A 17161-nucleotide genomic window follows, 5' to 3' on the forward strand; every position below is an offset into this window, starting at 1 on the left:
AAGCAGTGACCTCGAAATTTAGGAAACTGTAGGTTCTCTAATTTTGATCTCCACTATATATGTATTTAGACCATGGCACTACCTCCACCATGTTTACACAGATGTTAACTATGAGCGCTTGTATGTTTTGGCTCATGAGCAGATCCTTTCTTTCTTCACATTTTGGTAGAGGTTAATCTTTGTTCCAGAACAATTGTCATAAAGCATCTTACAGAACTCTGTAAATTCAGAATATATATTTTACATTTATGAATTTATCCCCTAATGAGCAAGTCAGAGGTGAAGTTGATAAAGAAAAACTGAGACAATATGAGGAAGAACCTTGAGAGGAACCAGACTCAAAAGGGAACCCATCCTCATCTGGGTGATACTGGATAGTGTGATTTTATAAATAATTCCCTTCTATAACTGTAAACTACAATATATTGTAAAAAGTACAGTTGTGTAACAAGGAAAATTCATTCATTAATTTATTGAAGTTTTCCATTGTTCATTGATGGATGTTTTGAATGCACACTGTTCATGGCAATTGCAGTCCAATTGTAGTCCAAAGCCATCATAGCAAAACTTTAATTGCAGTCCAGCACCATTTTCATGGTCAAGTGGTACCATCCACAGTAATCTCACTGATCTTTAGGCCACACCATGTAGAGCCATCTTCAACAGCAGTGACTGGTTTCCAAATGATGAGAACTCCAAGAAGTAGGGCTGTAGAAGTAAGATGGATCAGGCTGGTCTGGGGAGCAGAAAGGGTCAGGATCACTGGTATCTTAGGAGTTGCATTTTTTTGGGGGGGGCTAGCATGCTAGGCATGCTAGTTGTCACTTAATGGTTAAGGACAATGTACATTGTGTGCAAAGTGTAATCAGTGACTTCGGCATGACTAGCTATGACAGCATAACTAAAAGGGAGAGCCAGAAGCTAATAAAGACATGAGGGCACCCTGAAACATAAAGTGGCCAACCACTCCACTGTCAAATTATCCGGACAGTAGCTTGCTAGTGAAATGTTGCTTTTACCTTTGGTCCTTTCTAAGAACTGGTTGATCTGTGCTGTGGTGTATAGGTCCTCAATTTGTTGGAACGGCTCATTCTGGTTGATCTCTCCCTCCTCCATGGGTGTGATCTCATCCTCACCTGTACTGCACTCTGGGCTTTCATTCTCTGGCATTATAACATTTCTTAATTTGCTGCTGTTCTTGGGTTGTGTTTGAGAAATCCAAACTTTGTGGTGTAAGAGGAAATGGTTGGGGGGACCAACAGTGTCTTTCAACACAGCTGAACGTCTCGGTATGTTTCTCCTCCTGCTGCTTACCTGGTGAATGTCAGCTTTAGCACAGATGTCCAGGCTAGTATCACGGCTAGCTCTAGTGCTAACACCAGCATTATCTCCAGTGTCAGAAATGTTAATTTCAGTACTGTTGGCATGAGTGTTAGTATTGTATGTATGTATGTATGTATGTATGTATGTATGTATGTAAGCGATTTTTACTCAAGGCACCTCCCTTAGAGTCTGAACCCCATACAGTTGGGTCAGATGAAATCACCACAGGGTCCTTTGCAGGCTGAGCTGCATCACTGAGGAGGCATGGTGGGTCAAGCAATATCTGCCAGTGCAGGGACGCTTACAGTCTGGAACATGCAGCTGAAGGAGTTATCAGGGTTGGGTATTGGCAGCCGACACAAAACGTCCTTAAAATCTGGAACACTCAACTGAAGGTACCTTGTAAATAAGGTTTTGCTTACAAAAGCTTAACCTTAATCGTAACGTTGCGCCTCTCCTTGTCAGGTCAGAGATTCAGGACCGTTGTTTCTATTAATGTCTTCTACCTCAAGGGATGAAGACTCAGAACGTGGTGCTTCTATTAATGTCTCTTTCCTTGTCAGGTTAGAAATTCAGAATGAGGGGGTGCCAATCTGGAGATATCTTTATCCCTTTCTTCTAAGGAGGAGATTGTAGTCTGGCACCTTTCCATTCAGTCAACGTAATTTGGCTATTGATGCCAGAAGTGCCCACAGTGTATCCCACCATAGTGTGGAACTCATTTGCATAGTGTAAAGTACTATGAGTAGTGTCTTTAAAGTTTGCCTATGCAATATTTCTTTTCAAAACCTCTTTCAAAATATTCTAGGTATTGTGCTGAACAAAGATTCCAAAACATGATAAGAAATGGCTGAACCATCACCTGTGCATTCATTTATGTGTTAATGGATCAGCCTATATAAACTGTTGTCAGCGATCATTATCCATTAGGATAAACTGTTCTTTACATGAATGTGAAGTGTAGTTAGAGAGGGACCCTGTTATAACTAGGCCCTGGAATACCATCTCAGTTGCTGTTCACTACAGTACTGGCATTGGATACAGTGTTTGCACCAGACCCACATTACTGCTGTAACCTGGCTGTGTTGTCATCTGAGCTCCCTGGTCACATGGCTCTGTGCGGGCAGCCAGACCTTTTTGTGTCTGATGTCCCCACACTCAAAACATTGTGTGCTTTCAGTGCTGGTGAAGACAGTGTAACTGCTGTCTCTATGTTTGCACTTAAAGTTCACATTTAGTGTCTCATCAGAGTGGTCGAGAAACATAAAAAACTTGTCTCTGAAAAGACAAGACGTGTTTCACTGCAGTGTTTTTTCTGAATCATTTAATTGAGATGGTGAACTTCCAAAAGCAGGTCAGCTCCTTCATAATACCCTCATTTTGAACGAATGGAGGCATGTTTGGGATGACTAGTCATGTTGCACCATAACCCTGTTTACCCATATTCCATTTTTAATCAGTGTGTTGAATAGAGCCTGTTTTTTCAGAAACGCCACATAGCTTTGTTTATTCGGGAGGCAGAGTAGATGGTCACACCTATATCTACATAAATGTGTGGCATCGCCGATGCCTCAGTGGTATGTCATCAAGTAGTTCACACATATAGCCTAGTTCACACTACAACGATTTTAAGCCCAGTTTGCAAGTCGCCGCAATCGGCAGTTGATCGTTATGTGTGAACTACTCAACAATGCCTTGCTGAGGCATCGGCAACACCACACAGATATTTGGCATGCTAAATATTTGGAGCTCTCGGGTGACTCCACACACTATGGTGTGAAACGTGTCGTCACTGGCAGTGATTGCGGCGGTGAGCTACAGCCAATGAGAGAGCAAGGCATGAGGTGAGGTCCCAGGGAGAAAGGGAAACCCACAAAACCTTTTTTACACATCTCCAACTCTCTCTGTAGCACACAAAATCACTGTGTGCTAATCTTTCACACACGTTCTTTGACTTGTCCTTTTTGGGGTTTCTTCAGCACAATCATCGCGCAAACTGCTCAGACCGATTGTTTCTGTCCTACGTCCATCTTCAAATAAACAACTCCTGTTTCACGTGTGGTTTTCGCGTCATATATCCGAGTCGCTTCTTGATCGTTTTGTTCATGAAAAAGCATAGTTTGGACACCAGATTGAGTCATCGGGTGACGGAGTCGTTGTCCCGCTCATGGAGTGTGTGTGTGACCCCTGTCGCTGAGCGATCATGTAGTGTGAACACCACAATGACTTCATGATTACAAGAGAGCAAGTCATGTTGAACAGCACAGTGCTCTATCAATGCTGAAAGTCGTATAATGTAAACTTGGCTTAACGATTGACTGCTGATTGGTGAGCCCCGATTGCTTGGTGAGCTCGGCGACTTGGAAATCAGGCTTAAAATAGTGTAGTGTAAATTAGGTTTAATAGCACCTCCAATCTCCCCGCACACACCTGATGCCATCACTTAGAGCAAAGCCAGCCACAGATGGCATCACTGGAGTCGACCAATCTCAGAAAACTTTACCTACAGTGGATATAAAAAGTTTACACACCTGTGTTAAAATGTCATGTTTTTGTGATGTAAAAAAAAATTAAACCAAGATAAATCATCAGAAACTTTTCTACCTTTATTGTGAAATTTTTTACCTATTAATTAAAGTGAAAAAAAAAATCATTTTAGGGGAAAAAATAAAAACTGTACAATAAGCTGGTCCTTTAGATTTTATCACAGTATTCAATCTTTTTCAGTAACAGTCACTCAGTTTGGCACATCTTGACTTAGCAATATTTTCATCTCGGGCATCTCCTATGCACAGCCTTGTTCACCCTACAGGATTTAGGTCTGGACTCTCTCTGGGCCATTCGAAAACCTTGAACTTGTTTTGGTGAAGCCATTCCTTTGTTAATGTGGAGGTTTGCATTGGGTCGTTGCCATGCTGAAAGGTGAAATTCCTCTTCATGTTGAGTGTTTTAACAGAAGCCTTAAGGTTTTGTGCCAAAATTGACTGGTATTTGAAGCTACTCATTATTCCTTCTACACTGATTAAAGCCCCAATTCCAGCTGAAGAAAAACAGCCCCAAAGTATGATGCTGCCACCACCAGGCTTCCCTGTGGGGATGGTGGTCTTTTGGTGATGGTGTTTTTTTTTTTTTGGTGCCAAACATGTATTTGGTATTATGGGCAAAAAGTTTAACTTTTGTCTCATCAAACCATAACACATTATTCAACATGGGATTTGGGAGATTGAGTGAATAATTTTTACATTTTTTGGTTAAAGGTTTCCGTCTTGCCACCCTACCCCATAGCCTAGAGATATAAAGAATTCGAGATTTTCGCATGTAGGGAGCAACCAGTACTTCCAGCGTCCCAGGCCAGTTTTCACCTGATCTGATCATAAATTTTAAGAGGGACATCCTGTTCTTAGTAGTGTCACTGTTGTCATATTTTCTCCACTTGTTGATTATCGTCTTTACGGTGTTCCATGGTATATCCAATGCCTTGGAATTCTTTTTGTACATCTCTCCGAATTTATATACTTCAACAATGAGATCCCGTACTAGCTTTGTAAGCTCTTTGTGGCCCATGGGTTTTCCAGTTGGATGCTACAAGATAATGTTAGGAAAATCCTATAGGAACAGCTGTACTTTATTTGGGGGCAGTCAGTCACTTTTATTGATGGCCGGTATATACTAATTTAGTATTTAACATGTTTGAATGTGATTGGTTGATTCTGAAACACTGCCACATTATAAAAGGGTATGCACATTTATGGACATTGGAAGCCATTTTAACAGGGTTTGTAGACTTTTATATCCACTGTATACATTCTCTCCCAAAATCACACAATCACACCCTGTTTTCCCATGCTTGACAGAATCATGTGGTCATTTAGTCTATGTGCTTCTAAAAATCTGGCTAGGTCTGTGTGGAGAAATTCACCTGTATGCTAAAAGGTGGCATGTGCATTTTTGTTTTTTTTGGGGGGGGACAAGCTTTTAACATTTCTTTACGGGACATTCTATAACGAAAGTGCAGGCTGATATTTAATATTTTCTTTTAATGTGTAGATCATAATTTTCACAAATAATTTAATGTATAAATTAGTTTGTGTTCCTATTTTTGCTAACAAGTTGTATGATTTGTTTATTTTTTCATGTTTCGCAAAAAAGCATGCAGACATTTTTATCCTTCACTAATGCTCAAGTCTAGTTAGAGCTGATAGAACAGTAAATATCTTTCACTACAGTTGTAAACAATTTATTGTAATTTGGAAATGGACTAGACAGCGAACACCTCTGAAATGATTATCAGTAAAAACCATTCCAAGTGGTGAATTTTTATGGATACCAAAATGTTTTTACATTAACCCTTCAAGCAGTGTAAAATGTATTTGTGTAATATCAATGTTTTTTTTCTCCCTTTTTTGCAGTTTGTCCATATTAACAATCTGAAGCTGATCTGCCGTGCACATCAGCTGGTTCATGAGGGCTACAAGTTTATGTTCGATGAGAAGCTTGTCACCGTGTGGTCAGCCCCCAACTACTGCTACCGCTGTGGCAACATTGCCTCAATTATGGTGTTTAAGGATGTGAACACGGGAGCCCAAACTGTTCCGCGCCGTGCCTGATGCAGAGCGAGTCATTCCACCCAGAACCACAACGCCATACTTCCTCTGAGGGCGAGATCTTTGATGCCCACTGTGTCCACTCTCCCCTCTTTCTCATCTTGGTCAACCTCTCTTTTTGTTTTTGGTTGGTTTGTTTGTGGGTTTTTTTTTGTTTGTTTTGTTTTGTTTTTTTTTATATCTGAAGTTTTAAAAAAAAAATATGCATCCCCTCTCACCACCCCTTCCCCGAGATTAGATTATGAGGAACCCTGAGGATGTTGCTAGCCCTTTTCATGAGAAGTGCAAGCTTGTCATGTAGAAATTTGGTATGAAGAAAACAGTGTTCCTCTTGGTGCTGGTTTTTTTTTTTTTTTATATATATATATATATATATATATATATATATATATATATATATATATATATATATATATATATATATATAAATTTATATATATATATATATATATATATATATATATAATTTATATATATATATATATATATATATAAATTTAATCATACATGGATTTAATCATATGTGGTACCATAACTCTTAAAGAATGTACACCACTTAGTCAGACCACTTTGAATATTGGTTTACTCAGATGGTTTAATCTGGCCCTTTTCTCTTGAAAACTAAAGTGCATAATGAAATTGCAATATGGGGGTGAGGTTGGACCAGGTGATGAGACAGAGGAGGCTGTGATTATTTTGTACATTTAAAAATTGTATTGATTTAATCTTTTTTTTCCAGATTTGTTGTATTTTATTATTGTAGAGATGGTGACCCACATACCAATTAAATATTGAAAAATAAACCCCATTTATTATTAATTTAAACAGTTTGTACGTGCGTGTGTTTTGTGACATTATTCCCTTACCATGATTTAGACACGTGTGTGTCTGTGTGTGTGTTGTTAAAATGACCCAAAGTGGTCATATGGTGGCGTAAGTTAACATGAAAATGCGTCTATGCAAATCAATGTCTGCCCCGCCCTCTAAGGGGGTGGTTCGGTTGGCAACACTGTAAGCCAATTAAATGCCTAGCTTTATGGGACGTCATAGGGGTCGGCTGTGCAGCAAGTTAGTGTGAGATGTGTTTTTCAAATGAAATTGTACAAAAACGACAGAAGTCACCGACGGAACAAAAATAAAAAAAAAATTTGTCTTTGAGAGAAAAGCTAAATGAGGTAGCTGTTAAATCACGCTGACGGAACAACTGCGCGTTGATATTTCTGAAATTTTACACTGCATCAACGTTGAAGAACGTTTTTTTCCCCTTGAGGTTTCGAAGAAGATACAATATACAGGTGATGTAACGTTAACTGTTATATCTCCACCTACCCGTTTAAATCGGATTGTCTAATCAGGTTTTTTTGTTCACATTTTCCCGTTTGTGTAGTTGTACAGTTGTGCAAATTTGACTAGTTAGCTAGCGCTAACTGTGCATCATTGCTTTAAATTGTCCACGCTTTTAAAATAGCTGTCATATAAATGATCATTAGTAAGGTATTCGCCTTTAAAAGTGCACAAACAGACTCCTATTAATTTATTATTGCATAAATACCTAGCGAGCGTACAAATATAGCTAGCACAACCCGGAGACGAAGCGTAAATAACAGTGACAGTAAAAGCTCTAATAAAAGTAGTGCTTTAAACCACATTTAATCCCATAGATCTTTCTTCTTAATTACACATTTCATCGCATAAACTTGCATTTTCCGACTTTGACAGATCCAGAACGTCAGGGGCATTATCGCTCTGTGATCTCGTTGCAGGCGAATTGAAAAAGACATAGAGGTAAGGACATTTTATATTAACTCAGTCAATGTATTTGATAATCATATTTCTAAGATATCCTTATTATACAGAGTAAAACAGTACCGCAATAACAGCTCTGAACTATACGATAAACAGTTGCTTGACTATTTGGTTAGAGATTACGAGTTTAACTTTTAATGTTTAGCTTGCTGGTCCTGCTTGTGGCCGTGTACACGGATATGTGTGTTTGAAAAAGGAATCGTAAATGTTGAGACCCAAACAGCCTCATGACAAGGCTACATCAAGACCGTATACTATTGTACTAAATATGGTAATATAGTACAGAACATAAGGCACACAGCATTTCATGTGATGCTATTTAAAACGTGTAGTCATGGAGTCAGTTATTAATAGTGGCGTGCTGTTGTTTAGTACGGTAGTTACCTGTTTTGGCATTCTATTTTATCACTTGGTAGGAAGCGGTTTGGGATTTATCAATTGAATCGGTTACGTATGCTACCGTACTATTTTGACTAGGTCGTATGATGTTTAGGTTGTTAGACTACAGCGTGTGTCCTGGTTCTTCTACTGTTGTGGAGATCAGTACGCTTCGAAAAAATATATAACCTTTTAACGAGACTCATTAAGGTCACTGTACTGAAGGAACGGTGCAGGATAACTATGAATGAATAGGATGTGTAAACCCTTGTGCTGCTCCGAGTGTTTATGCGGGATTTGAATTAAAGTGATGCTGAAGATAAACGTACGTTAGACAGCATGGCATTTATTTTTATTTGAAAACAAAATCTGAGATTGGTCAGCATGTCCAGAAGAGTCTTTAAGTGTGTGTAGATTTTTGTTGCAGAAATATATATATATATATATATATATATATATATATATATATATATATATATATATATATATTACAGTAAATATATTTCCAGTGTGGGTATTCATATGAAATTTCACCAGACTTTGGTATTAACTCAAGAAATCCACACAGAAAGAAATCCAACATTAAAGTCCATAAATGACTACGTTTACATGAACAGCAGTAATCTAATTATTGACCTTACTCTGATTAAGATAATAATGTGATTAAGGTGTTTACATGAGTCGCTTTTAGAATACTCCCGTCGTGTTCCCGTTTTACATGTTATAGAACATAATTAGATTAACAGCCCACGTCATTACGTCACCGCGCCACGCGTCCGACGTCCCTCCAGAATTTCACATATCAACATACAGTTCGTCTTCGTTATGGTACCGTATACAGTTTTGGGTGTTTTTATTTTATTTTTTTTTACGAACGCTTTAAGTGCAGTTAATTATTTGTCATGCTATACGTGCTAATAGACAACTGCTTGAAGCCGTGGGCTGTGTCCCAAACCACATACTTACCATCTATATAGTAGCCGAGATACATATATTTTTCCCCACTACAGGCCTATAGTAGGTAAGTATGCGGTTTGGGACGCAGCCGAACTCCCTTGTTTGCCGTAAAATCTTGAAAACTGCCGTGTGTGACCGTGTCCTGTTGTAAAATGTGGTGAAAACTCTCACACGACGATCATAATGTGATTAAGGTGTTTACATGTCTGTAATACACTTCGATAATGCGACTAAAACAGGAGTACTCTACCTGTCTTAATTCGATTAGAGCTTAATTCGAGTATGACCTTGATTAGATTAAGGTAAGTAAAAATTGCTGTTTACATGGTAGTTTCTTAATCAAAGTATGGTCTTAATCGGGTTAAGAGTGGATTATTGTTGTCCGTGTAAACGCGGCTAGTGAAGTTGTGTGTGATAAAGAGGAATGACGCAGAAAAAAAATCTTGAACATGCTAACTGAAATCTATTTAATACTTAGTGGAGAAGCCTTTGTTTGTAATGACAGCGTCAAGACGCTTCCTGTATGAAGAAATTAATCGGCCGCAGTATTCAGGTGTGATTTTGGCCCATTCTTCTAAACATATTGTCTTTAAATCTTGTTCAATTGGATTCAAGTCAGGTGATTGACTGGGTCATTCTAATGCCTTGATTTTTTTTCTCTTACACCAATTGAGAGTTTCCTTTGCTGTATGCTTTGGATCATTGTCCTGCTGGAAGGTCCCCCATGTCTCATCTTCATCATCCTGGTGGATGGCAGCAGATTCTTCTCAGGATCTTTCAGTAAAGAGCTCCATTCATAGTTACTTCAATTATATGAAGTCTGCCAGTACAATGTGATGAAAAACAGCCCCACACCATGATGCTTCCACCTCCAAACTTCACTGTTGGTATAGTGTTTTATGGCTTAATGTGCAGTGCCATTTTTTTCTCTTACACTGTGTGTAGTATGACAGCCAAAAAGTTACATTTTGCTCTCATTGACCAGACTACACTCACAGTATTTCATAAGCTTGTCCAAATGAGTTGTAGCAAACTTTTAAATGAGTTTCGATATGCCTTTTCTTTAGTGATGGAGTCTTACGGGGTGAGCGTGCATAGAGGCCATGGTGTTGGAGTGCATTGCCTATTGTTATCTCTGTAACGATGACAACTGCTGCCTCCGAGTGTTCTGGAGCTCTTTCAGAGTGGTCCTTGGCTCTTGGGTTACTCTTCTGACTATTCTTCTGACTCCCTGGTCAGAAATCTTGTGAGAGGCTCCTGTGTGTTGCCGGTTGATGATAGAGTGATGTTGCTTCCACTTGCGGATAATGGCCCAAATGGTGCTTACTGGAAGATTCAGAAGTTTTGAAATAGGTCTGTATCCGATTCTATCGGTAACAATAAGGTTGCAAAGTTCTTGGGAGAGCTCTTTGCTTTTACCCATTATGAGTACCCATCACTCATTTCTTGTGCGACACCTTGGTAACGAAAAGCCTTTTTTATATTCCATCAATTTACTAACACAACTGATATTAATTTGCACAGATAGAAGGTATAATTACTTTCTAACTACTTACAGATTTCAGCTGGTTCCTTGCCTTACCTTGCCTTGGAGAACTGCTTTTTGTTTGTGTGACATTTTTTTTCCTGTGTCATTCCACTTTATTACACATAACTTTATTTATGGATTTTAATGTTGTGAATTATTTATATTTGTGGTTTTCTTGAGTTAATACTCATGTCTGGTGAAAATTTCATGTGAATAACCTCATTGGAAATATATTTACTGGAAAAAGGTTTGATGTGCTCAATACTTATTTACCCCCACCAGGACTCTACGGTAACAATTTCTTTTAGGAGCACTTGTGCTCCTAATTGCAAAAATTTAGGAGCACGGTTGAAGTTGAGTTTTTTTTTCTTAGAGATGGTAACATTAATGTGCCACGTTAAAGTTAATTCTGTCAATTATGACAGAATTTATGAACATAGTGTGAGCCATGACAAATTAATTTACCTTCTGATAAACTAAATGTAATATTTTCAGTAAATTTTTCCAAACTTGATTTAAACATTTTCCATGTTACGGATTTACTCTGTGGTTGGATCTTCATCCACGTTTTTTTTTTTTTGGGGGGGGGATTGTGCACAGCGTACCTGAACCAGTTTATCTGCAAAGTTTTTTCCTGTTCGGCGTGATGATGTTTAATGTCCACGACAACCTCTGTAATGCCATTTAGCAACTTGTTTGTGTCATGATTTCGTAAGCGCTGGAGCATGCAACACACTCTTTTAGTGACATTGACTTTGTTTACTTTCTACATGTGCATTTGTTATGATTCCTGCCCCTGTAATGTCATTGGTTGTTCCCTTATGTGTCATCATTTGTCTCAGCTGTTTTGTGTTCACCCTTAATTACGTTTGTCATTTAAACCCCTCGTGTCTCTTTGTTCGACGCAAAGTATTGCGTGAGTTTCCGTGCACCAAGCTTTTGTTCATAGTTTCACGTCTCATAGTTTTGATCCTGCTCTCGACCTCGTTGTTTGAATCTTGTTTATCCTAGTTTATGCCCGTTTGCTGATCGCCTGAACTTTTGCTTGTTTTGACCACGCTATTGTCTCACATTTTGGATTTGTCTGCCTCTCTTCAATTAAGCTCTTGTCTGCACTTGCATCCGTCCTAAACCCTCATTACACGACCGTTAGCAACTGCCTTTTTCAATACACGTAAAAGCTTTAAAAAAAAAAAAAAAAAAAAATCAGGAGTGGGGTTTTACTGACGTATTTTATGTCGTAGAATAAAACATGAAAAATATTTTGAGCTTGTGTTCACCACAGACATTATTTCAGGCTTTTAACCAAAATCCCATTCAAAAAACCGTTGATTTTGGGATGGAACCAGAATGGCTTAAACGCTAACTTGTTTCCGGGCTTTGGCATACAAAATGACGTCATCCCTGCGCCACTCTATGGTGACTGTAAGTTTAGGAACTGCTTGATTTGATATGTAGTGGAGTTTTCTATGAGTGGAGGACGAACTTTAAACGTCAATATCGCAGTCGATCATGTTCATGTAATCGTGGGCAGTTAAAATCATAATCGAGATCGATTTTCGATTAATTTTGCAGCCCTAAATCTCATATAGGGTGTGATTGGGTGAGTTCATTTATCGACCAAATGCAAAGCTCTTTAGTTTAATGGTGTTCATTACTGATGTTCCGATCAGGATTTTTACATCCGATACTGATTTCTTGTCATCTTGATCAACCGATACCGATCCAGATACCAGTCTTTTTTTTTCTTTTTTTTTTTTTAAGCTTTAATCAGGGGGTCTATCATTAACAGTTAAATGTAAGCTCTTTGCTCATTGTCACTGTTAATTAAAATAATAGCAATGAGAAATACTGTTGGTTAATTGATGAATAAACAAGCATAAATATTTATTTTTAAATATTTTAAACAATAAAGAGTCCTAATTAAAAGTAGACTAAAACAAACATGGTCCATATTAGGAAAAGAAGGCTAATAGCCTTCTAAGGAAATAGAAGCCTACTAAGCTTAATGTAAAATTGATATTAAATGCAACCCATAGTAATTAACATTATTTCATTTCACAATTTATTTATATTTTATGAATTTGTTATATAATTTTTTTAAATTATTTATTTATAAACTAACCGCATTTTCTGTCTTTACATTTTATTAGTTTTTTTTGTTTGTTTGTTTATCAGTTTAGATGGGTGCCCCCAGTACAGTGTTGCCATGTCTGCTGATAATATTGCATTTTTGGGGGATTAAACAAACTGAAACTGGTGTTGACATTTCAAGTGATATCTGGCAACCGTGAGTTTAAATGAAATGAACGCACTGCCTGAGTTGGTGAAGGGAGAGCGGCAGCATATTGTATGTTTACAGACTGAACAGTTGCTACTCTTGATTATGATTGGTGAGGAATTATTTGATAAAGAAGTTTGAATTACACCCCACCTTGTAGGTGATGAAAAGTAGTGTGAAAGTAACTGTTGTGCGGTGGTGCTAGATGCATTTTGGAGTCATAGTTTTTATTCTGATTGTATCATACAACTCTGTACAGGTCACTCGCACCGGTGCGAATATATATTTTTTTCACAGTCGCACAAAGTACTTTTCAGTCGCAAATGCAATTGAAATGGTCTCACTGTAGAGTCCTGCCCACTGTATCCTAACAAAATGTCCAGGTCCTCTGGCAGAAAAACTGGCCCCAAAATATTAAAGAGCTGCCAACATGTTTAACGGTGGCATGAGGTACTTTTCCTTATGACTACCTCTCTGTGTGCGTCAAAACTTTGGTATTTATTGCCAAAAGCTCTATTTGGTTTCATCTATCCCATTTGAAGTTCTAGTAGTGTCTGGCAAACAGAAGACACTTGAGTTTTTGGATGAGAGTATACTATTTTTTCTTGAAACCCTTACAAACAACTTATGGTGATGCAGGTGACTTCGGATTGTAGTTTTGGAGACTTTCTGACCCCAAGATTCAACTAACTTCTGCAGTTCTGCAGCTGTGATGCTTGGAGAATTTTTGGCCCCTCGAACGATCCTCTTCACAGTGCGTTGAGCCAATTTAGACACACATCCAATTCCAGGTTGATTCATAACATTTCCAGTTGACTTGAACTTCTTAATTATTTCCCTGATGGTGGAAATGGGCATATTCAATGCTTGTGCTATTTTCTTACAGACACTTCCCATTTTGTGAAGCTCAACGATCTTTTGCCACACATCACAGCTATATTCCTTGGTCTTACCCATTGTTATGATTTCCATTACATGAGAATAGATGTTAAACTTCATATTCATTTTGCCAGCAAACTTGACTCTCGCCAAGATAAGCACCAACTCAGATATCACTTCACAGTAAACTAATGTCCTTATGTGTTTCCATCCATTTATGCTTCCTTCTATGTAATGTCCTTCAGTTTGGTGTTGATAGCTGACTCCAGGGATCTGCTTATTTTGGTTGAGCTAAGTAGGGTACATCCCTGGGGTCTTCAAGTGGGCACCTTCCATCCTCGGTGTTTCGTCGACTAGCCCACGATACCTCAAGAGGGCTCGACGGTGATTGTGGCGTCCCAGAATCAGCCCCCTCCGTTCCCCACTCAACTCAGCCCAGCTAATTTACCTGTACCTTTCTTTCTTTCTATTGTGCTGAACTCCCAACCAGAATCTTTCCGTCTCAACCACAGCCAATTGCTGCTCCTCTCTGCGGCTTCAGATAAATTCTTCACTGTGCGATGCAACTCTTGGCCGTTGAATCCTACATCTCTTAAGAAACCGGGTTGTAGAGTGTGCCACAAATCCTCGACATCCTACCTCCATTGGGTAAACCCACATTCTCCGTCCTTGCTGTTCTGCTTCAGTGGCTAGTTGAGCATACCGCAATTTCTTCCTCTCATACGCCTCATCTACAGCATCTTCCCATGGCACTGTTAACTCTACCAGGTGAACAAGGCGTGCTGACCCAGACCACAAGACTATATCTGGTCGAAGGTTTGTGGTGGCAATCTCAGGTGGAAAAATAAGCCGTTGATCGACATCTACCAGCATTTTCCAATCTCTGGCAGCTTCCAGTTGTCCTGGGCGAGGATTGGTTTTAACACCTTTTGGTGGTTGCTCTCCTGGACGGAGGAATATTGTCTTTTGTATGTACTGTTTTGTGGAACAGGTGGCAACTTATTGGTCATGTTACGCCTGTCTTCCAATGCTAATGCCAAACATCGCAGCACCTGGTCGTGGCGCCAAGTAAACCGTCCTTGGCTAAGAGCCACCTTGCATCCTGTCAAATGTGCCTTAATGTTGCAGATGATGAACACAAAGGACACGAGGGATCCTCTCCTACCCAAAGGTTTAGGTTCTGCGGTGATGGGAGAACATCATACGTTGACCTTATAAGGAAACTGATCCTGCTCTGTTCCATTGCCCATAGGTCTTGCCAGCCAATCTTGCATTGTTCCACACTCTCCCATCCCATCTCATCTCATGAATGACTAAGGGAATTTGGCCTATGTGTTACCTTATATCTATATTCCTGTGAAACAGGAAGTCATGGTTGAACAATTTCCTGTTCCAAATATATTTTTTCTCATAATTGTTGTACAATTAAGATATTTAACACACACATATTTTTATATATATATATATATATATATATATATATATATATATATATATATATATACACACAAACCTGTGTTGTTTGCAATTCTTTGATATCCATGAGAGCAGAGTATTTTAGTGAATTTTTTTAAACAAAAGTTAATAAAAAATTACAACATATAAAATTTTTCACAGCCTTCTTTGCTCATACAGTGCATCCGGAAAGTATTCACAGCGCTTCACTTTTTCCACATTTTGTTATGTTACAGCCTTCTTCCAAATGGATTCAATTCATTATTTTAATGAAAATTCTACAAACAATACCCCATAATGAACAATGTGAAAAAAGTTTGTTTGAAATCTTTGCAAATTTATTCAAAATAACAAACAAAAAAGCACATGTACACAAGTATTCACAGCCTTTGCTCAATACTTTGTTGAAGCACCTTTGGCACCAATTACAGCCTCAAGCCTTTTTGAGTATGATGCTACAAGCTTGGCACACCTATTTTTGGCAGTTTCTCCCATTCTTCTTTGCAGGACCTCTCATGATCCATCAGGTTGGATGGGGAGCGTCAGTGCACAGCCGTTTTCAGATCTCTCCCGAGATGTTCAATCAGGTTCAAGTCTTGTCTCTGTCTGGGCCACTCAAGGACATTCAGAGTTCTGCTGTAGCCACTCCTTTATCTTGGCTGTGTGCTTAGGGTCGTTGTCCTGTTGGAAGATGAACTTTCGGCCCAGTCTGAGGTCCAGAGCGCTCTGGAGCAGGTTTTCATCAAGGATGTCTCTGTATACTGCTGCATTGATCTTTCCCTCGATCCTGACTAGTCTCCCAGTTCCTGCCGCGGAAAACATCCCCACAGCATGATGCTACCATCACCATGCTTCACTGTAGGGATGGTATTGGCCAGGTGATGACTGGTGCCTGGTTTCCTCCAGACATGACGCTTGCCATTCAGGCCAAAGAGTCCAATCTTTGTTTCATTAGACCAGAGATTGTGTTCCTCATGGTCTGAGAGTCCTTCAGGTGCCTTTTGGCAAACTCCAGGTGGGCTGTCATGTACCTTTACTGAGGAGTGGCTTCCATCTGGCCACTCTACCATACGGCCTGATTGGTGGAGTGCTGCAGAGATGGTTGTTCTTTCGGAAGGTTCTCCTCTCTCTACAGAGACACGCTGGAGCTCTGTCAGAGTGACCATCGGGTTTTTGTCACCTCCCTGACTAAGGCCCTTCTCCCTCGATCGCTCAGTTTGGCTGGGCGGCCAGCTCTAGGAAGAGTCCGGTGGTTCCAAACTTCTTCCATTTATGGATGATGGAGGCCACTGTGCTCATTGGGACCTTTGGTGTCAAACTACTCCACAGAGTGTGACCCTAAATACTTTTAAAAACATAAAAATATTTGTAAACAATATGGCCGCCACATGTAAATCAATTCTAATGAGGTTTAGTCTAATTTACTCAAACAGCAACAAGTTATGTCTGTTTGAATGAAACCTAAAAACATATATACAGGCATATATAAAATTCTGAGGTCATGTGCGAAGTTTGGGGCATGGTCATTGATGTCAGAGCTAAGGTCAAATATCTGTTTTTTCAAGAACTGTACGTCTGATCGAGCTGAAACTTGGTATGCTGCATCTTTATGCATGTGCATCTCTGTGTGATATTTGATGATGACATTGTTACTTAAAAGCATGGCTAACATCTGATAATCAGCTTTCAGCAGGCATTTGACAGAGGTAACATTGAGCTATTATCATAAAACTTATCATGAAAGTATGGACCCTGTAATAATAGATGGTTTTACTCAACTTAGCTTCTGGGGGTGCTATTCATGTTTTTACATGTAAAACAAGAATATCTTTTGTAAAATAAGGTGGAACAGTGGAACTTTTTTCCTCATGCTGTGCCCTCAAATGAAAAATGTGCCTTTTGGACCATTTAGCTCCACCCACTCAATTTTTGATAATTTAGATGAATAAT

General features: G+C 39.1%; 1 long non-coding RNA gene and 1 pseudogene across 1 annotated transcript; both read left to right on the forward strand.

Annotated features, from left to right (window-relative positions):
* LOC128632586 (serine/threonine-protein phosphatase 6 catalytic subunit-like) overlaps window positions 1-6137 on the forward strand; it is a 27706-nt pseudogene extending 21569 nt beyond the window's left edge.
* An 866-nt stretch (window positions 6138-7003) lies between these two features.
* On the forward strand, window positions 7004-9747 carry LOC128632585 (uncharacterized). Its single transcript, XR_008396184.1, has 3 exons — window positions 7004-7222; window positions 7647-7712; window positions 9547-9747. It is a non-coding gene; the product is annotated as an uncharacterized LOC128632585 (long non-coding RNA).
* Window positions 9748-17161: the final 7414 nt, after the last annotated feature.

The sequence above is a fragment of the Ictalurus punctatus genome, unplaced genomic scaffold (genome assembly GCF_001660625.3).
Source record: "Ictalurus punctatus breed USDA103 unplaced genomic scaffold, Coco_2.0 tig00163665, whole genome shotgun sequence".
Lineage (NCBI taxonomy): Eukaryota > Metazoa > Chordata > Actinopteri > Siluriformes > Ictaluridae > Ictalurus > Ictalurus punctatus.